Source organism: Pseudophryne corroboree, chromosome 6 (genome assembly GCF_028390025.1).
Source record: "Pseudophryne corroboree isolate aPseCor3 chromosome 6, aPseCor3.hap2, whole genome shotgun sequence".
Taxonomy (NCBI): Eukaryota; Metazoa; Chordata; class Amphibia; order Anura; family Myobatrachidae; genus Pseudophryne; species Pseudophryne corroboree.
In genome coordinates this window covers 316,632,089-316,659,965 of record NC_086449.1, presented here as the reverse complement: position 1 = coordinate 316,659,965, position 27,877 = coordinate 316,632,089, and the positions used below count along the sequence as shown (strand labels likewise).

The 27,877-nt window shown below is 43.3% G+C and overlaps 1 long non-coding RNA gene across 1 annotated transcript; it reads left to right on the top strand.

The window, feature by feature from the left end:
- The first annotated feature begins 728 nt into the window (after positions 1-728).
- On the top strand, positions 729-26,711 carry LOC134935223 (uncharacterized). The gene is made up of 4 exons (XR_010179996.1): positions 729-919; positions 7,917-7,959; positions 8,038-8,095; positions 25,678-26,711. It is a non-coding gene; the product is annotated as an uncharacterized LOC134935223 (long non-coding RNA).
- The last annotated feature ends 1,166 nt before the right edge of the window (positions 26,712-27,877 follow it).

Genomic DNA, 27,877 nt, shown 5'->3' with positions numbered 1-27,877 from the left:
AGGGGGTAATTCAGAGTTAATCACAGCAGCAAATTCGTTAGCAGTTGGGCAAAACCATGTGCACTGCAGGAGAGGCAGAGAGAGTTAGATTTGGGTGGGTTATTTTGTTTCTGTGCAGGGTAAATACTGGCTGCTTTATTTTTACACTGCAAGTTAGATTGCAGATTGAACACACCCCACCCAAATCTAACTCTCTCTGCACATGTTATATCTGTCCCCCCCTGCAGTGCACATGGTTTTGCCCAACTGCTAACAAACTTGAGGCTGCAATCAACTCAGAATTACCCCCTTAGTGAGACATCCATCTGTATAATCTGCATGTGCATCATCAGTTTTTCAATAGCGTAAGTGTCTTCCTATGGTTGCATAGATTGTTTAATTTTATGCACTGTGAACTTGTATTTACATATTACTGCATTCTGTGTGCTGTAATCTGATAACCAAGTTATAGCACATTTACTAATTGCTGTAATACTAAATATACTGTAGCACAAAGATAAAGGTCATCATTTGCCCTTTTACACCATAGATACATTAGGATCACTCAGTGTTACTAAATATAATTCTACCATTCACCCACTTACTAGCCATCAAATTACATGCACAGGATATATCCCTAAATGACATAATGTCAAGTACATGTTTGAGAAAGCAGCTGAAATAGAAATATTATACTGTCATAGAAAATAACAGATGGGTATTTTATTTTGTTTAGCAACAAATGGAAATCTCTGCTGCCTACTGACAGAGCTGCATAGCAGATTTCCCAAAGGAGTAACAAACAAAAACAAGTGTGGATGAGGTGATAGAAGAACAAATTGGACTTACTGCAAGATATATTTTGTCAATATGAAGGACACAGGAGGTCAACTCAGTTTAGATGTAACAGAATGCATATTGGATACACTATTATGTTAAGGTCAGTGACTGTAATATAGCCAATATCCCTGTTGTTTGTTCACTGTTATGTTATAGTGAGGTAGACCTCATTGCTCATTCTGTTGCTAATGGTGTTATATTCTGAGCCAGTACCGTCATTATATTGTAGAGTGTAAATAAATATCCTGTGCTATGATCTCTGTAGTGGATCAGCATTGCTGAGATCTGTCATTAAGATACTCATAAGTGTACCTAGCTTAAGATCTGGGAATTCTAGATTTCTGACTGGAGCTTGGGATACAGGTGTCAACCTAAAACTGTGAGTCCAGATATTGGTCTGGAACTCATGTATAAATGTTAGATTAGAATCGGCGTAGCAAATATTGTACTAGAACTGATGGAGCACAGAGCAGACAGCACTGCACCAGACAGGTAAGCGCCAGGAAACCAAGCTCCCCCTTTGGAGTGGACTCTGGATACTCTTTGGGTTTTAAATTAAGTCACCAAATTAAACTTCAGAATCAAATCGGGGGGTGTACATAAGAAGCATCAATCCAGGCTCTCTCTTCTGGGCCATAACTCTTCTAATCAATCAGATACTGTATTGAATCCAACTAATGACAATGGGAATCTAAAATTGTCTTGACTTCAGACTCAGTCCCTCATTACGTATTACCCTTCAGAGCTTTAGGAAGGACAGACTGAAATGGTTTAAAATCAGAGGCTTCAACAAAAATATGTGGAAGGAATTAGAGACTCATAAGGAACTCGAGGGTGAAGACCATATAATGTGAATAAAAGAGTCTCTCCATTGGAATTATGGTATAAATTATTATGCGCAAACTCTGCCAAGGGTAGTAGCTCTAACCACTTATCTTCAGAGGAGGAGAAATAGAGGCATAAGAAGGTATCCAGGTCTTGGTTAACCCTCTCAATTGACTGTTAGTTTGAGGATGATAGGCAGTAGAAAATTTCAGTTCCACTTGTAAGGCTGAACAGTGGGCTCTCCAAACTTAGCCACAAACTGTACTCAATCAGAAAATATCTCAGTTTGTAAGCCATGGAGCTTAAAGATCACTGATAAAAACAGTTGAGCTAGGGTTGGAGCTTATGGTAACAACTTGATTGGGATGAAGTGCATAATTTTAGAAAATTGATCAATGACTACCCAGATGGTATTGTGACCACTTGAAGAAGATCCATGATGAAATCCATGGATGCTTGGGTACAGATAACATCAGTCTTCATGGAAGGCCACCAATGGAACCTCTGAAGAAATTCTAAAGATCTCTGGGAACCAACATGTCAAGAAAAGTGCAACATGTCAAGTGATGCAAGCCCGGAAGTGATGCGGCTTTAGATGTGTGCATCACCAGATGTACACGCTATCGGCGGAGCACTCACATCTCAGACACCTGGGGCTTCCAGTTAATGCACATACCAGGACCACCCATTAGAGCATGGCTCCCCGGATTAACCTATAGAAGTAGGTCACATTATACTCCTCCCTCTTTATGACTTAATCCTTAACACTATAAATACTTAATGATTACTGCACACCTACACCAGTGAACAAGCCTGAATAGAGGTGAAACAGTCCGTTTGGTGAGGGAAAAAGGGCACTGCAATGCCCATACCCATCTCAGGGGGTATGTTCTAATAAATTATCTTTAAATGCATTTGAATAACTACCTGATGGTCTGCTATGGCCTGTTATGATTAGAGACTTAGGACCAAATTTAATAGAGTGAGAGTTACAAAAAGTGACAGATTTGGTAAGGTTTTGCCTTTTTTTTTAAAGTGGCAATCATTTACACAGATCAACCTGGTTTTGCAGTGGAAATGATTGCCACTTTAAAAAAAAACTGAAAACCCTTACCAAATCTCTCACTTTCTGAAACTCTAACTCTATTACATTTGGCCCTTAGTCTCTCCTAACAATTTACTTCATATCTGTTAAAAAAAACTGTCAGAATGAATTTTTGAGGGTCCTTGATGATTGATATTTTTTCTGCTATTCTATTTTTTTAAATCCTGCAAAACTGTCTGTTGGTCTATGTGTATATATATTTTCACTCCAAACAGTTTGAAGGGTTTTTGCCCTATATTTGGCGACATTTGTCAGAAAGGGGTTTTTGGTCTTTTTGATGTGAGAGACCTGGGCTCTGTAATTATTTAATTGCCTAAATGGGTAATGCTTTGCATCTTGATCTGTCTCCACCATTCAGCACTCCAAATAGAAAATTTGATTATACGTTTTTTCTATATTGGTTTATAAGTAGGTTGATAACACACCACCTGCTCAAGTTAATTCGGATTTTCAGAAAACAGCACCAGTGCATGATTTAAACTATACTAATGGTTTTTGATTATTACTTATTCTGTTTCCAACTTTTATCTTACCTTGCTCTTTAATGTCTCAAATGTACTCTCTCTTCCAGAGAGGATAAATATAATCTCTGATACAGAGACATATATATCCAACAGCTCCCTGGACAGCAGAAGCACAATTTCTTCTTCTGTGGAACCAATACTCTCTCATTCAGCAGATTACTGTCATACTCCATAGGATACGCCCAATCTCTTCTAACCTTGGAAGCTAATCAATGGTAGGCCTGGTCTGTATTTTGTGGGGAGAACCCCAAAGAATACCAGGTACAGTAAACTAGTTAGCTGAAAAGCAGAAGTAATAAATCCACATCTATTCTAACCTATTAAATATCCACTGTAAGGACTCTAGGCATCTGCTGCATTTGGATAACTGATCCCTTCAATTGTGTATGAACTTGATCTTTCTGTCTCACACACATGGTGTGTTATTAACACACAAACATAACTCCTCCACTTACCAATTTCTCTTCTTTCATGACAAAACCTGATTATGTATTGACACACATTTGACATTTTCCCTCACTCTTCTTTGGGTGAACAGTTCCAACACAGAGTGTATAAGAGCAACATATATATTTTTATTTATATGTTACCTAGAACCAGCAGGGGTCCTTCTCTATATCTGACTAAGGGTCTAATTCAGACCTGATCATTAGGGTACGTTTTTTGCATCCCTGCGATCAGGTAGTTGCCGCCTACAGGGGGAGCGGGTAGTCGCTGTGCAGGGGTGAGATCGCTTGTGCAGTCTCTGCACAGCTCAGGACTTACTCTTCCACTGCAATGACGTCAGGATCCCTCCCTTCAAACACCTGGACACGCGTGCATTTTCATGGACACTCCCTGAAAACGGTCAGTTAACCCCCACAAACAGCCTCCTCCTATCAATCTTCTTGTGATCGCCGGTGTGATCGCTTTCGTCATCCATCCCGTCCTAGTCCGGCACTCCCTCTGCTGGTGGGGCCTCGCATCGGCGAATTGCGGTGCTGGCGCAAGCGCGGGTCAGACCCGATTGCTGCTGTGCGAAAACACACAGCAGCGATCGGGTCTGATTAACCCCCTAAGTACCTTGTAGAACAAAATGGCTAATGGTGACATGTCTGCCAAACATTGTCGCAGACAGTAAATAATAACCAACAAAGCAACAAAAACTTTTCCATTTCCGTTTTAAACATTTATATACATCCAATTAAATACTTGGTATATGAGATATCTGAATTGAGGTAAAACAGTGAGGTACCCTTAATATATTAATCAAACTGTCAATTATATATTTATATCGACAGGTTATATTTACAATATGAATATTTTCACCAGGGCAATCACAGGCTACTATTATAGGTACGCACTCTAACGTGAAGCTTATGTGCAACACTCATTTTTGCCTTTTATGAACGTTTGTTTGTCTTTTGCCACATTAATTTTATATAAGTATAATTAAAAGTTAAATTTTGTTGTTTATCAATTTTTCATTAAAAGTGTGCCCCAACAAAGAGTCTTTCTTTTTTCCTTCTCTGTGTACACTATATTCATTACTGACTCAGGGAGCACCACCGATATCAGATAATTAACTGTGGAATACAGTACAATCTACATATAGTTGGTACAGGACACAAATCCTCTTTGAAGTCTACTGTCTGCTTAATAACCCAGTGCGGAACTATATCCACCTTTTGTACATGTCGAGAAAAGCGTAAGGCATATTAGCCCAGCAAAAAAGTTTACCTCTTAGCTTGGTTGACACAAAGGTCTTCCCAACTGGTGGAGCGATGTAAGTGGTGGTGAAGACTGCAGGACTTATGGGCCCTCGGCGATGTGCCGCAGAGTTGCCTGACCGTCGATACGGCAGACGGGCAACCCGGCGGTGGGGGAGCAGTGACGGGGGGAGTGAAGTTTCTTCACTCCCCCGTCTCCCGGCTCCGTAGACGTGCAGGCAAATATGGACGATCTCGTCCATATTGGCCTGCATGCACAGCCAAAGGGGCATCAGCGATGAACGAGCGCATTGTTCATCGCTGGTGCCTCCACACTGACAGATATTAACGTTATCTCATTCATTACTGAACGAGATAGTTCATATCTTGCAGTGTTATCACCCAGTGTGTAGGGCGCATTAGAATCGGATGCTTTTCTGAATCTTCAGCTTCAGAACACAGAGGATGAACTTGCCATTTTGTGAACCTGGATAAAATACCAGTTTAAAATTTGGTGAAGAACATGCCCCAGCAAGCCTGCCTGTGATTAAGACACTGAGCATTCTTTAGAAACAAGAAATTCTTGTAATCAATGTAGATTGTTATGGGCAGTATGGATGGTGTAATGTTTAACATTACTGCCTCACAGCACTGAGGTCATGGGTTCGATTCCCACCATGGCCCTAACTGTGCGGAGTTTGTATATAGAAACATAGAAACATAGAATTTGTCGGCAGATAAGAACCACTTGGCCCATCTAGTTTGCCCCTTATTTTTTTTTTTACATTATTTTTATCTCTAACCTTATTTGATCCTTATTTCTTTGTAAGGATATCCTTATGTCTATCCCATGCATGTTTAAATTGCTCTACCGTCTTAGCCTCTACCACCTCTGATGGGAGGCTATTCCACTTGTCCACTACCCTTTCTGTGAAATAATTTTTCCGCAAATTTCCCCTGAACCTCCCCCCCTCCAGCCTCAGTGCATGTCCTCGTGTCCTATTGCTTCTCTTCATTTGGAGAATGTTTCCCTCCTGGACTTTGTTAAAACCCTTGATATATTTGAAAGTTTCTATCATGTCCCCCCCTTTCCCTTCTCTGCTCCAAACTACACATATTGAGATTTCTTAGTCTTTCTGGGTATGTTTTGTGATGTAGGCCATGCACCATTTTAGTTGCCCTCCTTTGTACAGTTTCTAATGTATTAATATCCTTTTGAAGATATGGCCTCCAGAACTGAATACAGTATTCTAGATGAGGCCGTACCAATGACCTATACAGTGGCATTATTACTTCTTTCTTTCTGCTGCTGATTCCTCTCCCAATGCAGCCAAGCATCTGACTAGCCTTCCTCATTGCCTTGTTACATTGCTTACCTGCCTTTAAGTCATCTGAAATAGTGACTCCTAGATCCCTTTCCTCCTCAATAGTTTCCAGTATAGTGCCATTAATACTATATTTAGCTTTAGGATTTTTGAGACCCAAGTGCATGATTTTGCATTTTTTGGCATTAAACTGTAATTGCCAGACTCTTGACCATTCCTCTAGTCTACCTAGATCCTCAATCATTTGTTTTACCCCACCTGGTGTGTCTACCCTGTTACATACCTTTGTGTCATCTGCAAAAAGGCATGCTTTCCCTTTTTTGCCATTTGCAATGTTACCAATAAAGATATTAAAAAGCACTGTTCCAAGTACAGATCCCTGGGGTACTCCACTGGTAACATTTCCCTCCTGTGAATGCACTCCATTTACCACAACTCTCTGTTTTCTATCCTTCAACCAAGATCTTATCCATTCAATAATCCTAATATCCAATCCCAAACTTTCAAGTTTATTTAGCCCGTACTTGCGTGGGTTTCCTCCGGGTACTCCGGTTTCCTCCCACAATTCAAAAATATATACTGGTAGGTTAATTGGCTCCCAACAAATATTAACCCTACTGTGAATGTGTCTGGGTGTACATGTGATAGGAATATAGATTGATTGGGTCCATGGTAGGTGTCTGAAAATTCTGACTTCCAATGTCAGTTACTCTCTTGTTCCGTACTGACTGAAGGGAGCCGTCTTCATTGGGCATCTGTCCTTCCAGATACCCGGGCATCTCCGGGAAACTGACCTCTTGGATTACCTCGGTCCCCACTACTTTAATCGCAGCCTCCTTAAAATCTAAGAAAGACTGATCAGGTTTCTGCATTCTAAGTAGTCTGAGTTGAGCTCTTACTCCTTCTCTATTTGCTCCTTCAATCAATTGGGATATTAGGGTTTCATCACTATTTTCCATTTCACTCTCATCCACGGTACGGATTGCTTTTAAAGCTTCCTGCAAGCTTAACGCAAAATCTCTAAGTGTTTCACCCAGACGTTGTTTCCTAGCATAGAATCTCATCTTTAGTTCTGACATGGTATGTAACTCGAATGTAGTAGCGAGTCTTTGTAGTATCTGTTCAATGGTCTTTCTCTCCCCAGCGGGCCAGGAAATAACTTCACGCTGTGCTGATCCTTTCAATTGTCCGATGAGAATCTCAACCTTTTGTTGTTCGTTTAAGGGATAGAGGCGAAACATTGACTTCATCTTATTCTTGAAATCAGTCAATGTATTCCCTACGGAATTAATTCTATCTCCGTAGTAGGTGGGAAGCCACGGGGCCCCGAAGTAGTAGGGTAACGGGATTGGATTTATTTGCGCCATACTAGGGATTCCCGAGGTGGACTGACTGGATTCTCCGCTAGCTGAGGGCGTGGACTGCTCCTGTTCCTTGGACATTTTCTTAACTTGCACTCTTCCTCGCGTGGGGTGACTGTATCCTGTTCGTGACGCCACTAAATGCTTTGTGCTACTCAGCGGTCGAAATACTGTTAGATATCAATGGCTATTGGATAAGGTCTCTAGACTTGGTAAGGTTACCTGGTAATTGATACGCTCTCTCTCTCTCTCTCTCCTTCTCTCTACAGGTCTTCCCAGATCCGGACGTGTGGAATAATTGTCCTGGCTGAGGTGAGTATCATACAATACCAATGACTCTAATTAATGTACATAAGACCACATCATATGAAATAAAGTTTTATTTAACAGGAACCCGGGAACCAGGGTGACTCCGGAACCTCCTTCTCCTTCCACTACCTAAATAATGGTTAGTACAATTTACCGTATATGAAGGACAGAACAAAACATCATATCAAACTGGTACAATACCTCAATGACATATTACATTGCTTGACTATTTCCCGTATAGCCCGATCCCGCAGTTTAACTCCCCTAACAATACCCGCAGTTCAGCTGATTATTCATACGTTGGTGCACTTGTAGAGGGTGATATTATATTCCCTGGGTGAGGTAACTTTCCCTACGCTATAATCTCCTTTGCTCGCTGGGACACCGACAGTTAATCTTCCAATTCCTTTATACAGGGAAATGTGGATGTAGGTTAATGAAATTTAACGTTATAGTTCTCTCTGTCTAGTAGTTGTTTTCTATATCCTTTATTCGTTAGGGCTACCTGCAGGTCAACTTGAAATCGGAGAATCCTCAACTCTCTATCCTGTACTAGCGTCTGCCCACTGAAGGATAGATCAATAGTTATGTACTACCGCCAGTTACTGTATTATTATCCCTCCTTCCTTTCATCCGTCTGCTCCGTTAGCGATAGCTGACTCGTGGTATCAATACTGCTGACGACTTTGGTTAGTTAATGTGACTATTTCTTTCCGGGACTGTGTGATGCTGTATGGACAGGTTCCCAGTATCACTATACTGGGCTACGGTCAGCCCTTGTCTCTCTGGCTACTAGACTAATATGAGCTGTAGGCCCCGGTATTTACACTGTCTTTCCGTTAGTACTAAGCTGTCACAGAGTCCAGCAGGTATAGAGAGCTATCTTGGATTTTAGCTAGCTTGGTGGGCTAAATTTCAGTGTCTCTGCATTTATATCGCCCTTACTCTGTCCCTCCTCTTCCCTTCCGTCATTAACGGTATAATTCTTATATGGCGGTACCTTTAGGCTGGCGGTACTTTTCTGATGGCAGTACCGTTCCGAGAGGCCGTGCGCCGCTCCCGCTCCGTCTGACAGGGATGGAAGGTTAAGCTCCAACCTGATGCCGTCTCACTGGGGTTTCTGCTGTATACGCCCAGTACAGTTCAGGGAAGCCGCCTAATCTCCGTGATGGCAGGGAGGGAGGATGACGCTCCGTCGTGAGGCCGGCCCTGGAATTTGCGCATTGGTCAGTGACCGCTGCCTCCGCCCCGTACCTTGTGGGGAAGCCGCCTCCTCTCCTTCTCTCCGTGATGGTAAGCCTGCTTCACTCGTCTGTCCGTCTGGGGCCGGTTACTGGCTGTCCGCTGCCCCGCTCTCTACACCAACCTCCCGATCTCCTCAGCTTCAGTCAGTGTCTGACACGCACTCTGCTCAGGGCGGCTCACCTCGGCGTCGTCACACCAACTGTCCTCCTCGAGCCCGTCTCTCTTCTTTTTATCCCCTCTCAGTTGATCCCCGTATGTGTCCCGCCGGCAGCGCGGGGACACCCTGTCTGACAATCTTCTTCCTTCAGGGTTCCTAACACCTCCATTACTTCTGTTTTTCTTACAGTTTGCCACGTTAATCAGTGAGACCCAGTTATTAATAAAGTCTGAGATCTAGCGTCTGCAATACTGGGTATCACACATACACTTCCAAAATAAAGGGTCTGTTTATATCAGGATGAGTTTATTATTAGGGGAACAGTTTTTACTAACCAGTTCATTAAGGAAGTTTAAAAGGGGCTCCGGTCATACTGAGAATAATTTCTGATGAAGCTGGGTGACTAAGATAAGGAAAATGCATTAAGACCACCAAAATGCCACAAGGACAATTAGAATTCTAATACTCCAATTTCTCCTGGCCTTTTAATCTACTCCTCAGCAACATATTTATGGAAACCCAGAGGGCTATCCAACACAGCTAAAACAATTGCTTCATGCATAAAGACTGTAGTTGAACATTCAACCACCATTGTTTGGGTAATACCAGCTGTTTGTTATTTCAAGTGTTTGATTATTGGAGAATAAGTCCTATTTCCTTAGTCCAGGATCTTATATATAGAGCATGTCCCAGATGGCAGAACTATATTAATTTGTCACAATTCTCTTACTAATTTTATTTTTTATATATATTTTCTAACATTAATAAATTATGTTATCTCATCCATCTTATAGTATGTATTTAATTTAGAACTACAACATAGCAACAGCTATATCTTATATTACATAGCTTATATCAGAGCCGTACCACTAAATGTATACACACTACTAGAAGTTAAAGATGTTAGACTACTTAACATGGACTAACTCTTCTAGAATATACTATATATATTAGTGATGAGCGGGTTCGGTTTCTCTGAAACCGAACCGCCCCGAACTTCACCCTTTTTACACGGGTCCGAGCCATACTCGGATTCTCCCGTATGGCTCGGTTAACCCGAGCGCGCCCGAACGTCATCATCCCGCTGTCGGATTCTCGCGAGATTCGGATTCTATATAAGCAGCCGTGCGTCGCTGCCATTTTCACTCGTGCATTGGAAATGTTAGGGAGAGGACGTGGCTGGCGTCCTCTCCGTTATTGTTGAACTTGATTGTGCATTATTGCTTAATTGTGGGGAGGGCTGGGGAGCAGCTGTATAATATAGGAGGAGTACAGTGCAGAGTTTTGCTGATCAGTGACCACCAGTTATCCGTTCTCTGCCTGAAAAAAACGCTCCATATCTGTGCTCAGTGTGCTGCATATATCTGTGCTCACACTGCTTAATTGTGGGGACTGGGGTGCAGCTGTATTATATAGCAGGAGTACAGTGCAGAGTTTTGCTGACAGTGACCACCAGTATACGTTGTCTGCTGAAAAACACTCCATATCTGTGCTCAGTGTGCTGCTTTATTGTGGGGACTGGGGACCACCAGTATAATATTATATAGGAGGAGTACAGTGCAGAGTTTTGCTGACCAGTGACCACCAGTATATAATATATAGCATTACGGTACAGTAGGCCACTGCTGTACCTACCTCTGTGTCGTCATTAAGTATACTATCCATCTAGATTCTATACCTGTGGTGCATTTCAGTTGTGCAGTTTGCTGACACAGTGACCACCAGTATATATAGCAGAACGGTACGGAAGGCCACTGCTGTACCTACCTCTGTGTCGTCATTAAGTATACTATCCATCTACATTCTATACCTGTGGTGCATTTTAGTTTTGCAGTTTGCTGACACAGTGACCACCAGTATACTATATATAGCAGTACGGTACGGAAGGCCAGTGCTGTACCTACCTCTGTGTCGTCATTAAGTATACTATCCATCTAGATTCTATACCTGTGGTGCATTTTAGTTTTGCAGTTTGCTGACACAGTGACCACCAGTATACTATATATAGCAGTACGGTACGGAAAGCCACTGCTGTACCTACCTCTGTGTCGTCATTAAGTATACTATCCATCTACATTCTATACCTGTGGTGCATTTTAGTTTTGCAGTTTGCTGACACAGTGACCACCAGTATATATAGCAGTACGGTACGGAAGGCCACTGCTCTACCTACCTCTGTGTCGTCAAGTATACTATCCATCCTGTGGTGCATTTCAGTTGTGCGCAGTATATATAGTAGTAGGCCATTGCTATTGATACTGGCATATAATTCCACACATTAAAAAATGGAGAACAAAAATGTGGAGGTTAAAATAGGGAAAGATCAAGATCCACTTCCACCTCGTGCTGAAGCTGCTGCCACTAGTCATGGCCGAGACGATGAAATGCCATCAACGTCGTCTGCCAAGGCCGATGTCCAATGTCATAGTAGAGAGCATGTAAAATCCAAAAAACAAAAGTTCAGTAAAATGACCCAAAAATCAAAATTGAAAGCATCTAATGAGAAGCGGAAACTTGCCAATATGCCATTTACGACACGGAGTGGCAAGGAACGGCTGAGGCCCTGGCCTATGTTCATGGCTAGTGGTTCAGATTCACATGAGGATGGAAGCACTCATCCTCTCGCTAGAAAAATGAAAAGATTTAAGCTGGCAAAAGCACAGCAAAGAACTGTGCGTTCTTCTAAATCACAAATCCCCAAGGAGAGTCCAATTGTGTCGGTTGCGATGCCTGACCTTCCCAACACTGGACGGGAAGAGCTTGCGCCTTCCACCATTTGCACGTCCCCTACAAGTGCTGGAAGGACCACCCGCAGTCCACTTCCTGATAGTCAAATTGAAGATGTCACTGTTGAAGTACACCAGGATGAGGATATGGGTGTTGCTGGCGCTGGGGAGGAAATTGACAAGGAGGATTCTGATGGTGAGGTGGTTTGTTTAAGTCAGGCACACGGGGAGACACCTGTTGTCCGTGGGACGAATATGGCCATTGACATGCCTGGTGAAAATACAAAAAAAATCAGCTCTTCGGTGTGGAATTATTTCAACACAAATGCGGACAACAGGTGTCAAGCCGTGTGTTGCCTTTGTCAAGCTGTAATAAGTAGGGGTAAGGACGTTAACCACCTCGGAACATCCTCCCTTATACGTCACCTGCAGCGCATTCATCATAAGTCAGTGACAAGTTCAAAAACTTTGGGTGACAGCGGAAGCAGTCCACTGACCACTAAATCCCTTCCTCTTGTAACCAAGCTCCTGCAAACCACACCACCAACTCCCTCAGTGTCACTTTCCTCCTTACCCAGGAAAGCCAATAGTCCTGCAGGCCATGTCACTGGCAAGTCTGACGAGTCCTCTCCTGCCTGGGATTCCTCCGATGCATCCTTGAGTGTAACGCCTACTGCTGCTGGCGCTGCTGTTGTAGCTGCTGGGAGTCGATCGTCATCCCAGAGGGGAAGTCGGAAGACCACTTGTACTAATTCCAGTAAGCAATTGACTGTCCAACAGTCCTTTGCGAGGAAGATGAAATATCACAGCAGTCATCCTGCTGCAAAGCAGATAACTCAGGCCTTGGCAGACTGGGCGGTGAGAAACGTGGTTCCGGTATCCACCGTTAATTCAGAGGCAACTAGAGACTTGATTGAGGTACTGTGTCCCCGGTACCAAATACCATCTAGGTTCCATTTCTCTAGGCAGGCGATACCGAAAATGTACACAGACCTCAGAAAAAGAGTCACCAGTGTCCAAAAAATTGCAGTTGTACCCAATGTCCACTAAACCACGGACATGTGGACAAGTGGAGCAGGGCAGACTCAGGACTATATGACTGTGACAGCCCACTGGGTAGATGTATTGCCTCCCGCAGCAAGAACAGCAGCGGCTGCACCAGTAGCAGCATCTCGCAAACGCCAAGTCGTTCCTAGGCAGGCTACGCTTTGTATCACCGCTTTCCATAAGAGGCACACAGCTGACAACCTCTTATGGAAACTGAGGAAGATCATCGCAGAATGGCTTACCCCAATTGGACTCTCTTGGGGATTTGTGACATCGGACAACGCCAGCAATATTGTGCGTGCATTACATCTGGGCAAATTCCATCACGTCCCATGTTTTGCACATACATTGAATTTGGTGGTGCAGAATTATTTAAAAAACGACAGGGGCGTGCAAGAGATGCTGTCGGTGGCCCGAAGAATTGCGGGCCACTTTCGGCATTCAGCCACCGCGTACAGAAGACTGGAGCACCACCAAACAGTCCTGAACCTACTGTTTGGCGCCGGGGTCCGCTTGATGGTCTGCGCGGCCCGGCGCCTAGCAACTAGAGATGCCGAGCACGTACAGCCGCCGGCTCCCTAGCAACGCTAGACGCCGGGCGCGCTGAGCCGCATGGACCCTAGCAACGGGGACGCCACTGGCGGACCGCGTTCCCCATTGCTAGGCTTTAGGAAATTAAGATATTCACCTGCTCTCTGGCCGTGCAGCAAGGCAGCTGCACGGCATTTATTCTAATCAGCCTTTAGCAGCTGATTGGAGGACTCCTTGTTAAATACACTCCCAGGGCTTCTCACAGACGCCGGTAATAGCTTCCTGCATGCTGCCTTTGTTTGCTGAGAGTCTGTTTCCAGTCCTGCTGTATCCGGTCATTCCAGTCCTCAGAAGTCCGGTATTCGGGAGTTGTCATCTCATCCCAAGAGGTCGTTTGGTTCCCTGGAGTCCTGACTGATCACCGTTTTATATCCAGTGGTGTTCGTGAGTTGCGGCTCTGCCGTGTGTTGCGGCTCAGCCGCTTTACCTTTTATATTTTGTGTTTGGAGCATTTGCGGAGGGTTCCGCTTCCACAAGTCCTCTCTGGTACTCGGAGGTGCCTGGTAGAAGAATTGGACAAGTGGATATTTTGGTTGTCCTTTTCCCTGGCGGTTTCTCCGCACATATTATAGTTTTGAGTTTGCTTAGCCCCTGGCCTGGTTGTTTAGTTAGAGGGCCTCTTGTTATCACCCTGTCTCGGGTTTCCCTTTGTCTCTCATTAAGACTGGGGGGCATCGAAGTTTGGCAGACATAATCCGCCCTTCAAACGCTGGTGCCAAGGGCTCAAGAAACCATAGTCTCGCAGGGGATTACTGACAACACGGGTGAGACAACAGAGTTAGGGCGCCAGGGGCTATTTTCCTGTCCTGCTCCCTTCCCCAGCATTCCGTTCCAGTGCTCCGGTCCTTGCCATAAGATCTCCTCTGACCAGAGTGCTGGAATAATAACATTATTACCGGCCATACCAAAACTTAAAATTAAACGGGTTTAATTTTTTCTCATTCAGTTTTGTGAGAGTTTATCGGCCTCATGAATCCAACAGGTTTAGGGCCAAATCCTGGTCAGCTCTTAGTCAGCCAGATTCAAGAACTTACTCAGATGGTTCAGGATCTTTCTCTTCGGGTGAAGTCGCAGGAAGATCTTTTGCGAGCTTCCCCAAGGGTAGTCCCTGAACCAAAGATGCATTTGCCTGACCGTTTTTCTGGTGATAGAAAAGAGTTTTTTAATTTTAAAGAATCCTGTAAACTTTATTTTCGTTTAAGACCGACTTCCTCGGGTACTGAATCTCAGCGGGTCGGGTTTATTATTTCTTTGCTCCAGGGGGATCCTCAGACCTGGGCATTTGGTTTAAGAGCAGAGGATCCGGCATTGTTGTCAGTTGACGCTTTTTTTGAGTCTTTAGGGCTCTTGTATGATGACCCTGATAGAGAGGCGTCCGCTGAAAGTCAGTTGCGCGCTCTCAGACAGGGTAGAAATCCTGCGGAGGTTTATTGTACGGAGTTTCGCCGTTGGTCGAACGACTGTGGCTGGAATGACCCAGCCCTGCGCAGTCAGTTTCGCCTCGGCTTATCAGAGTCTATAAAAGACAGTCTCCTTCAGTACCCCGCTCCTGAGACTCTCGATAAACTCATGGAGCTTTCTATTAAGATTGATCGTCGTCTCAGAGAGCGGAGGGCTGAAAAAGGAGCACCTGTAAGGTCAAGTCCGTGTGTATATTCCATTCCTGAAGACGCAGAGGAGCCCATGCAGATGGGTCTCTCCCGGCTGTCTCCTGAAGAAAGAGCCAGAAGGCAAAATTCTGGTCTTTGTCTGTACTGTGGGGGTAAGGGACATTTTGCTCGTAATTGTCCGAACAAGTCGGGAAACGCTTTGACCAGGTGAATTGTGAGGGGGTTCACCTAGGTCTGCAGCTTATCTCCTCGAATAACTCCCTTTTAGTCCCAGTTAAAGTTTCCTTTGGCAGCCTCAGTTCTTCGGTGTCGGCTTTTGTTGACAGTGGAGCTGCAGGAAACTTTATGGATTTAACTTGGGCTAAGGCCTTAGGCATTCCTCAGTTACCTTTGGGTAGGTGTGTCACCATGCATGGCTTAGATGGGAGTCCGCTGTCTAATGGGATTATTTCTCTCCGTACACCCCCTGTACTACTTACAGTAGGAGCTCTACATTCCGAGAAAATCGAGTTCTTTCTTACACATTGCCCAGCAGTTCCAGTTGTTCTGGGTCACCCTTGGCTGGCCTTTCATAATCCCACCATTGATTGGCGGTCGGGGGAGATTTCACATTGGGGTACTTTTTGTGATAAGGAATGTATCACGTTTCCAGTCAGAGTAGCAGCTATCATTCCAGAACTCATTCCGGTGGAATACCAGGAGTTTGCTGATGTTTTCTCCAAAGGCAATGCGGACATTCTGCCTCCCCATCGGCCTTATGATTGTGCTATTGAGTTAATTCCTGGTGCCGCATTGCCAAAGGGAAGATTATATGCATTATCCGGGCCAGAAACTGCGGCTATGAATGATTATGTAAAAGAGAGCCTTGAGAAAGGATTTATTAGACCATCAAAATCTCCTTTAAGTGCAGGCTTCTTCTTTGTGGAGAAAAAGGATGGCTCGCTTAGACCTTGCATTGATTTTAGAGCCCTGAATAAGATCTCAGTTAAAAACACCTATCCTTTGCCGTTGATTTCTGTACTCTTTGATCAGTTACGTTCTGCTGTGATTTTTTCTAAAATTGACCTTAGAGGAGCGTACAACCTCATCCGAATTAAATCTGGAGATGAGTGGAAAACGGCCTTCAGTACTCAGTCGGGTCACTACGAATACCTGGTGATGCCGTTCGGCCTGTCCAATGCTCCGGCAGTTTTTCAAGACCTCATTAACGATGTGCTCCGTGACTTCCTAGGGAAATTCGTGGTCGTTTACTTAGACGACATCCTGATTTTTTCTGAATCAATGGAACAACATGTTACCCAGGTGCGTCTGGTTCTTCAAAAGTTACGTGAGAATCATTTATATGCCAAGCTGGAGAAGTGTGAGTTTCATGTCACGGAAGTATCTTTTTTAGGGTAATTTCCCCTCAGGGATTTTCCATGGAACCAAAGAAACTCCAGGCCATCCTTAGTTGGGCGCAACCCACCAATTTAAAAGCAATTCAGCGCTTTTTAGGGTTTGCGAATTATTATAGGAGGTTCATTCATTCTTTTTCTGACCTGGTTGCTCCCATTGTAGCTCTGACAAAGAAAGGAGCGGATCCTACCAACTGGTCGCGTGAAGCTGAGTTGTCCTTCCGGGCCTTGAAACAAGCCTTTGTCTCGGCTCCAGTCCTCAGACATCCTAATCCGGAATTGCCCTTTGTGGTGGAGGTTGATGCATCGGAGGTTGGAGTGGGGGCTATCCTTTCTCAAAAGGATCCGGAGTCTCTGGAGTTACATCCTTGTGCCTTTATGTCCAGGAAATTCTCCTCCGCTGAATCCAACTATGACGTTGGTAATCGGGAGTTACTGGCGGTAAAGTGGGCTTTCGAGGAGTGGAGGCATTGGCTGGAGGGAGCAAAACATACTATTTCGGTATTAACTGACCATAAGAACCTGCAATACATTGAATCGGCTAAGCGGCTTAATGCCCGGCAGGCACGTTGGGCATTATTTTTTACGCGTTTCAAATTTATAATCACTTTCAGGCCTGGTTCCAAGAATATTAAGGCTGATGCCCTGTCACGTAGCTTTCTTCCGGTTCACAATAACAATCCTGTTACCCCCATACTTCCATCTTCGGTCATCTGGGCGGGCCTCACACAAGATTTATTTACCCAGTTAAAACAGCTTCAACACCAAGCTCCTAGAATTACTCCTGCTGGTCGTCTTTACGTCCCTGAGTTTTTGAGAGCTACTGTTTTAACGGAATTCCATGATAACAAAGTTTCAGGGCATCCAGGAGTCTCTAAGACATTGGAGTTAGTCTCTCGCTCAGTATGGTGGCCTGGTCTTTCTAAAGACGTCAAGGAATTTGTTTATTCATGTCAGGTTTGTGCACAGCATAAGGTTCCCCGTTCCTTGCCCATCGGGCAACTTATGCCCTTAAATGTTCCTCTCAGGCCGTGGTCTCATATTTCCATGGATTTTGTGGTTGACCTTCCCCTTTCAGCCGGATTCCGAGTCATATGGGTGGTAGTGGACCGTTTTAGTAAAATGGCTCATTTTATTGCTCTTCCCCGATTGCCTTCTGCCCAAGGGTTGGCAGTTTTGTTTCTCCGCCATGTATTCAGGCTTCATGGGTTGCCTACTGATATTGTTTCTGATCGGGGTCCACAATTCATCGCACAATTCTGGAAATGTTTTTGTGCCTCATTGAAGATGAAATTGTCGTTAACATCCGGTTACCACCCACAATCCAACGGGCAAACCGAACGAGTTAACCAATCATTAAAACAATATTTGCGCTTGTATTCAGCCAAACTCCAGAATGATCGGTCCGAGTTTCTTCCGTTGGCTGAATTTGCTTACAATAATTCTTGTCATTCCTCCACTAAAGAGTCTCCATTCTTTTCAGTTTTTGGTTTTCACCCCAGAGCTAATTCTTTTTTTCATCATTCCTCAGTCTCCTCGCTTACCTTAACCTCCCATCTCAGAGCCATTTGGAAAAAGGTGCACCTTGCTCTCAGAAAAGCGGCCTTTCGAGAGAAGAAATTTTCTGACAGGCTCCGACGTCCTTGCACTTTTAAGGTGGGAGATAGGGTGTGGTTGTCGACTCGCAACATCAGGCTTCGACAATCCTCGTCTAGACTGGGACCCAAATTTTTGGGCCATTTCTTATTATTAAAAGAGTCAACCCAGTTGCCTTTCGGTTACGTTTACCAAGATCTCTCAGGATTGGAAATACGTTTCATTGTTCCCTGTTGAAACAATACGTTTCTTCCAGTAGATTTCCTCGGGAGATCTCTCAGGGTAGATCTCCAGTGAATGTACAGGGACAACAGGAGTTCTTGGTAGAGAAGGTTCTCGATTCCAAATTGTCCCGGGATCGGCTGTATTTTCTGGTTCACTGGAAAGGCTATGGTCCGGAGGAAAGGTCTTGGGTCCTGGATAAGGATCTTCATGCCCCGAGGCTCAAGAGGGCATTTTTTCGGGAATTTCCTCAGAAACCTGGCTTTAGGGGTTCCTTGACCCCTCCTCAAGGGGGGGGTACTGTTAGGCGCCGGGGTCCGCTTGATGGTCTGCGCGGCCCGGCGCCTAGCAACTAGAGATGCCGTGCACGTACAGCCGCCGGCTCCCTAGCAACGCTAGACGCCGGGCGCGCTGAGCCGCACGGACCCTAGCAACGGGGACGCCACTGGCGGACCGCGTTCCCCGTTGCTAGGCTTTAGGAAATTAAGATATTCACCTGCTCTCTGGCCGTGCAGCAAGGCAGCTGCACAGCATTTATTCTAATCAGCCTTTAGCAGCTGATTGGAGGACTCCTTGTTAAATACACTCCCAGGGCTTCTCACAGACGCCGGTAATAGCTTCCTGCATGCTGCCTTTGTTTGCTGAGAGTCTGTTTCCAGTCCTGCTGTATCCGGTCATTCCAGTCCTCAGAAGTCCGGTATTCGGGAGTTGTCATCTCATCCCAAGAGGTCGTTTGGTTCCCTGGAGTCCTGACTGATCACCGTTTTATATCCAGTGGTGTTCGTGAGTTGCGGCTCTGCCGTGTGTTGCGGCTCAGCCGCTTTACCTTTTATATTTTGTGTTTGGAGCATTTGCGGAGGGTTCAGTAGGAGAATTGGACAAGTGGATATTTTGGTTGTCCTATTCCCTGGCGGTTTCTCCGCACATATTATAGTTTTGAGTTTGCTTAGCCCCTGGCCTGGTTGTTTAGTTAGAGGGCCTCTTGTTACACCCTGTCTCGGGTTTCCCTTTGTCTCTCATTAAGACCGGGGGGCATCGAAGTTGGGCAGACATAATCCGCCCTTCAAACGCGGCTGCCAAGGGCTCAAGAAACCATAGTCTCGCAGGGGATTACTGACAACACGGGTGAGACAACAGAGTTAGGGCGCCAGGGGCTATTTTCCTGTCCTGCTCCCTTCCCCAGCATTCCGTTCCAGTGCTCCGGTCCTTGCCATAAGATCTCCTCTGACCAGAGTGCTGGAATCATAACACCTGCCCTGCCATCATCTGAAGCAAGAGGTGGTAACGAGGTGGAATTCAACCCTCTATATGCTTCAGAGGATGGAGGAGCAGCAAAAGGCCATTCAAGCCTATACATCTGGCCACGATATAGGCAAAGGAGGGGGAATGCACCTGACTCAAGCGCAGTGGAGATTGATTTCAACGTTGTGCAAGGTTCTGCAACCCTTTGAACTTGCCACACGTGAAGTCAGTTCAGACACTGCCAGCCTGAGTCAGGTCATTCCCCTCATCAGGCTTTTGCAGAAGAAGCTGGAGACATTGAAGAGGAGCTAAAACAGAGCGATTCCGCTAGGCATGTGGGACTTGTGGATGGAGCCCTTAATTTGCTTAACCAGGATTCACGGGTGGTCAATCTGTTGAAATCAGAGCACTACATTTTGGCCACCGTGCTCGATTCTAGATTTAAAACCTACGTTGTATCTCTCTTTCCGGCAGACACAAGTCTGCAGAGGTTCAAAGACCTGCTGGTGAGAAAATTGTCAAGTCAAGCTGAACGTGACCCGTCAACATCTCCTCCTTCACATTCTCCCGCAACTTGGGGTAACAGGAAAAGGCTAAGAATTCCGAGCCCACCCGCTGGCGGTGATGCAGGGCAGTCTGGAGCGAGTGCTGACATCTGGTCCGGACTGAAGGACCTGCCAACGATTACTGACATGTCGTCTACTGTCACTTCATATGATTCTCTCACCATTGAAAGAATGGTGGAGGATTATATGAGTGACCTCATCCAAGTAGGCACGTCAGACAGTCCGTACGTATACTGGCAGGAAAAAGAGGCAATTTGGAGGCCCTTGCACAAACTGGCTTTATTCTACCTAAGTTGCCCTCCCTCCAGTGTGTACTACGAAAGAGTGTTTAGTGCAGCCGCTCACCTTGTCAGCAATCGGTGTACGAGGTTACTTCCAGAAAATGTGGAGAAGATGATGTTCATCAAAATGAATTATAATCAATTCCTCCGTGGAGACATTGACCAGCAGCAATTGCCTCCACAAAGTACACAGGGACCTGAGATGGTGGATTCCAGTGGGGACGAATTAATAATCTGTGAGGAGGGGGATGTACACAGTGAAAGGGGTGAGGAATCGGAGGATGATGATGAGGTGGACATCTTGCCTCTGTAGAGCCAGTTTGTGCAAGGAGAGATTGATTGCTTTCTTTTTTTGGTGGGGTCCCAAACCAACCAGTCATTTCAGTCACAGTCGTGTGGCAGACCCTATCGCTGAAATGATGGTTTCGTTAAAGTGTGCATGTCCTGTTTATACAACATAAGGGTGGGTGGGAGGGCCCAAGGACAATTCCATCTTGCACCTCTTTTTTCTTTCATTTTTCTTTGCATCATGTGCTGTTTGGGGACAATTTTTTTGAAGTGCCATCCGGCCTGACACTGCAGTGCCACTCCTAGATGGGCCAGGTGTTTGTGTCGGCCACTTGTGTCGCTTAGCTTAGTCACACAGCGACCTTGGTGCACCTCTTTTTTTCTTTGCATCATGTGCTGTTTGGGGACAATTTTTTTGAAGTGCCATCCTGCCTGACACTGCAGTGCCACTCCTAGATGGGCCAGGTGTTTGTGTCGGCCACTTGTGTCGCTTAGCTTAGCCATCCAGCGACCTCGGTGCAAATTTTAGGACTAAAAATAATAGTGTGAGGTGTTCAGAATAGACTGGAAATGAGTGGAAATTATGGTTATTGAAGTTAATAATACTATGGGATCAAAATGACCCCCAAATTCTATGATTTAAGCTGTTTTTTAGGGTTTTTTGTAAAAAAACACCCGAATCCAAAACACACCTGAATCCGACAAAAAAATTTCGGTGAGGTTTTGCCAAAACTCGTCCGAATCCAAAACACGGCCACGGAACCGAATCCAAAACCAAAACACAAAACCCGAAAAATGTCCGGTGCACATCACTAATATATATATATATATATATACGTGATTCGTCCGGCACTCACAAGTGAACAGCTTACTGTGAAGGTGCTCCGGTGCCCTCCCACCAGACACTACGGTCCGTGTGTATGTAGAAGGAAAAGTACGGCGGCACTCAGGAGACGAGTAACAGGTGAAACAAGCGGTGCTTTATCAACGTTTCGGGGCTCGTAGCCCCGTCATCAGGACACACACAGTGATCAAATAAACAGTGACAGTTTAAATACCTTACCCAGCGCTTCACCAGCCGTCCTCGCCGCGCCTCCTTTCAGCTTCCGGGATCTGGGCTTCCGGTCTCGGATGCGGTCACATGACCGGATACCTGCTCACCGGGCCGTCACACAGGAGGCGGGGGGATTGTTGCCAGGATACGCCTGTCAACAATAACAACACGTCAGTGCATAAAATACAGTGCATGTGTACAATATGTCGAATACTGTGACAGAGGCAACCTGCTGAAGGCCTAACAGTTATATATATGTACTACGGGATAGTACGTATATTATGTATACACCCAATAATCACAGTAGATCAGGGTTCTCATATTCACTAGTATAGCATAACAGAATCCATTTTGGTTCTAGCTAGATGTTTCTAGCAGATTCATTTGTATTTCATTTGAACTTTATACACACACTGAGAGACGAGAAAAACAACTTTGTTGGCTAAGTATTGATTCCACCTACGCACATCCTAAAAGCTCATAGAGTCCAGATGTAATTCCTAATATGGACACAGTTGAAGATCACGAGTATCTTTGAGTATTCTTGACAATGGTCCTAATATTGCATAACACTATTGCCTAACACTGTATTCCAGATGTATGAAATCATATGGGAGGGATATAAGAAAGGGGCGTAACTGTGTATTATATAAAACTCATTGTTGTTACATGTATCTGGTTGTTAAAAGGATTTGACCCAGGCGGAGAGGATGTTACCTCTCCCCTGTATACGGGCGTGGCCTTTTTAATAAATAATAATTGATTTTTATAAATCCATTTTCAATTAATTCTTTTACCTAACAACCCAAACAGCAACAAGATGGTTAATTTAGTTAACCTAAGAGAATTCAACAGATGGGGGCTCATCCGGGGAACTATAGATGTCGTTCTCTTCATCAAATTCTCAAAGGGGTGTGCCAGCCAGCCAGCAGCTGAGGATGGAAGGAACGTCCCAAGTCATTGCAGCACTGGTAAGTATAGAATACCATGGTATGTGCTATATTCCAGTACATGCTGTTTCTATACCTGCCAGCTGTCTGTGTGATTGTATTTTTTTATAATATGAGAATTAGGAGTGGAGAGATTGACTAAAACTAGGAAAATAACTCAGGGACCTGTTTGTTGTTGCTTGTTTGTAAAATTAATACCAAAGGTGTGTCCAAATCGGTTGAAGGACCAAGTAACTCGGGAATGATGATTAACAGATGCTGTTGCATGTTAATAAGAATACCAAAATTAATTCAAAGGTTGTATTTGAGCAAAGAAACAGTGACCTGTGTTTTTCACTCTATGAATGATTGCGTGAATAAGTGCTTTGGACCATCTTCACGTGGTCTGACTGTGTTCCAATCTGCATTTACAGTATCATGTGCCCTCGTTAACGCTGTAAGTAAAAGATAAGATTAGAGCCAAATAAAGTAAAAAGCACATAGACCACCTCCCCTTGTTAGTCAGCTACACGTGTGTAAGAAGGGTACATGAAATAAATAGAGTGAACAACCCGAGGTTGTAGGGATTATATGTAATTGAGTGTAATTATATATTGCAATACTGAGCTGCTAAGAGCTGCTGGTTGTTTTAACCATAACCTAAGCCTGTTTGCTAACATAAAGTGCACGAAGAGACTAGCAACTTTAACATGGCATGTTGCTTTGTGATAGTAGTTTTGTGATAAGAGGGTCTACTGCAGCTTCCCAGTTGACAGACGTGTCGCGTGTGTGAAAAATTGCAGGGATTGCAAATTTTTCCAGCGTATGGGAAGGGCAGGGAGGATTAACCCTAAGTGTGCATATCATGTATGGAAGAAATATTCCCTAGAAGCACCAATCTTGTATAGTACTGTGACAAAGGGTACAGTCTATGTTTTGCATTTCAATCATGCTGTATAATATTGGCCTGATCAACCAATACTAAGCGTATTTTGAAATCGGCAAAACTGTTGAAATCAGCAAGATATTGAAGTTTGCACACTGTATTTTTTTTTTTATTATTATTTAAAGTATGAAGCCCAACTTATGAAACTAGGCACAGATTCAGTACAGCATGATAAGAAAATGAAATACTGTACATCAGGATTGAATTAAAAAACCATGGTACAAAAAGAATACTCCCGTTGCGCTAGCGAAACTGTATTAAATTTTTGTGGGTTTTATGGTGTCTTGTGTGTGGGACATAATGGGCAGTTAAGTATATTCTCAGATCTGGGTCTAATAGAAACCTTCTGTCTGTGATTGGCATGGTTACAAGTTTTGAAATAAGGTTTATATATATATATTTGTGAACTGAGGAAACAAGAGTTGATGTCCGTGTTCAAATGGCTTTTGGCAGATCTGTAGTTAAAAATATGTGTTTATCTAATGTTCCTATCTAACTATGAAGTGAAGTTTCCATATGGTATTGTTTAATACGTAAATATTCTTTAATGCAATATATTGTGAGAAGGTCTGCCAGCAAATTAATGGCTGGATGCCGTGTGATTGATTTTTATAAAAAAAAAAAAGAAAAAAGCCTTCAGTTTCCAACGCTGTGTAGCATGGAGAGCTAGGGGGCTGTCACAGCGCAGAAACGTGCCCCCCCTCTTCCAGCAGCAGTGTAAGCTATGACGTAGTAAAAAAAAAAAGTCATAATGTGACAGGGAAGGTTTAAAGAATTAAGCATTATTAATCTACAAAAGAGACAGGAAAGGCAGAATTTGAATCATGGCATGGTCCAATCGTTGGTTCAATAGTGGTAGAATTACACCTAAGCCTCTGCTTAGTCTCTCTTCTATATAATTTTTTGTTATCCTTTTTGGAATCCAGCAAAGATATATTATCTAGAGACTGATTCAAAACTACAAAATGATTTGACGATTCTGATGTGTCACACAAATATTTAAACAGTTACAAGAATATCAAAAGCTGCAAGAACCTTGGAAAAGATATGTATACATAGACACTAGCATTGTATAATAGCAGGCCAAAGTTCTCTATGCAAGTTATATTTGATGTGATTACCAAAACTTTATAGAGTCGTGATAATAGTGAAACACGGTACAGGTGTATAGACACAACAGTATCTCAAGAAAGAACCACTGGTGATAATATTAGCTACACATATCGGGTGTATTTCAGTTAATGGAAATAAAATAGGTCAATAATAAAAAAAAAATGATCTTATATAGATAGAAAAGGTTGATTTAAGGGAATGTGAAAGGATTGTTACAATGTACTAACCTAAGGTTTCTAGATGTGCTGGATATAATGAGTTAGGTATATAAATAGTAATGGTTACATAGGATGTTCATTAAAGTTTATGATTTAATAAAGGTATTTTACCAGGAGTAGATTCAAAGGTTAAAAGAAGATATCATACATAACGGGGAATGGTAGTTGTCACCATGTCCTTAGGATATGATATATAATTGGTTACCTATTAATTCTAAAGATGTTTGTTATTTAAGAAGATTGATTTAGCAATTTTATACAAAAACATATATTAACTTGAGAAAAGTTTTCTTGCAGGATGAACTATTCCTAAAAAGAGTAATTGACTCAGTAATCAGGAAACATGTTCCTGCCACCAGAGTATCAATAAAACCTCGAAGTGGTAAAGGTGGCTAATAAAGTTCTCCTATGGCTAATGAAGTCGTATGATTATTCAACTGGGAGTTGACGTTTATTTCATTTAAATTATTGATAACATGATTGAACTTTATGATAGGATATTCCAGAACGGTGGACATTTGTGATGATTCCAGGACATTGGACATGAACTATTACGATACCATATTGTTCTACGTTCTTTAATACCACAAATTGGAGGATATTGTTGATTTCCGGAAACAGCACTTTGAGCTCACTGCTGTTCTTATTTGACCAAAGACATTACGGATCCCTATACGTGTATTGCCAAATATATAAAGGAGGTCCATGATATAAAAAAAGAACTTTAACCAAGGCATTATGATATGGACTGGAAAAGATAAATGTTTAAATCCTAGTATTCAATTTTCAGGATTAGGAAAATGTTTTTTAAGTATATTGTATGTGATTGTATGTGATGATGTATTCTGTGATGAGGTTTATTCTTTGGCGACCCCGATGTGATTATAGCCATTCATCTGATGTTCACCGCCTACAGGTGCGGCCTATGTTGTATTTAGAAGGCTACTGTCAAACGCAGAATAGCAATACTACATGAAATGATTATTAGCGAACTATACGTTCCCAGAAATTCTCCTGAGATGACAGGGCACATGGATAATGTCCCTGATCAAAGGGTGGAGCTGTCGAATACTGTGACAGAGGCAACCTGCTGAAGGCCTAACAGTTATATATATGTACTACGGGATAGTACGTATATTATGTATACACCCAATAATCACAGTAGATCAGGGTTCTCATATTCACTAGTATAGCATAACAGAATCCATTTTGGTTCTAGCTAGATGTTTCTAGCAGATTCATTTGTATTTCATTTGAACTTTATACACACACTGAGAGACGAGAAAAACAACTTTGTTGGCTAAGTATTGATTCCACCTACGCACATCCTAAAAGCTCATAGAGTCCAGATGTAATTCCTAATATGGACACAGTTGAAGACCACGAGTATCTTTGAGTATTCTTGACAATGGTCCTAATATTGCATAACACTATTGCCTAACACTGTATTCCAGATGTATGAAATCATATGGGAGGGATATAAGAAAGGGGCGTAACTGTGTATTATATAAAACTCATTGTTGTTACGTGTATCTGGTTGTTAAAAGGATTTGACCCAGGCGGAGAGGATGTTACCTCTCCCCTGTATACGGGCGTGGCCTTTTTAATAAATAATAATTGATTTTTATAAATCCATTTTCAATTCATTCTTTTACCTAACAACCCAAACAGCAACAAGATGGTTAATTTAGTTAACCTAAGAGAATTCAACAAATACGACAGGCTAGACCAATGTTAACCTGAGCAATAAATGTGTTACAATATGTACAGTGGAGGGATACTCCACATTACTGGTGCTTAAAAAATTGACAGAATAGAAAAATATTGAAAATATTAAATACTAATGCACAGTGCTGTAAATCCAGAACCCAGGCTTGCTAATACCACAAACCCATAATTCTAGATGATAATGTACAAAATTGCAGTCTGGTTAATAGTTAATACCCAATATAAATATTGCGTGTTTATCCAATAAGCTCTATTTCATAAACAATATCCCTAACTTGGTCACAAACAAAGCCCATTAACTCCTGAGCTTATTGGAGCATAACCTGTCTAGCCAATGTATAACATGGATAAACACGCAATATTTATATTGGTAACGAGACTGCAATTTTGTACATTATCGCAATGGCACATATCTATTCATGTATTACAGTACATATCAGTTTATATAGTAAGCGGGGTGTCTAGTAAAGAATTACTAGTTAACAGGTTCAGTTTCTGCCTATGCTCTAGGCAGGTCTTCCAGCACTTGAAATATAATACAAACAATTTAGGTTTCTACAACCTGGCAGCGCTTACGTGTCAGGGACTATATGCAGCTGTATGCACGTAACACCTGAGCTTTGAGAGTCTTTAGGGAGTACGGGGTATCTATACCACAATCCAGCTGTCTGCATGAACTCCCCCAGCAATTTGTATGTATTAGAGATATGGAGCGGACTTGAGTGCTTGTAGGGACGGCCCCCTAAATGGTACCTATCCACTGTGACTAAACTCCTCTTGTCCCTGCTGAGGACTCAGTTGCTCCCAGTCCGTCCTCTATACCCTTTCTGCATAATCAGTGTAAATCACGCGTATTCAACCTGGATACTGTCTTTGTTACAGGGCTGTAGGCAGCTTAAGATTTAATGAGCAGAGTGGCTATTAGTGTCATCAGTATAGGGAAATTATACTTCATTAGCCCTCAGCCA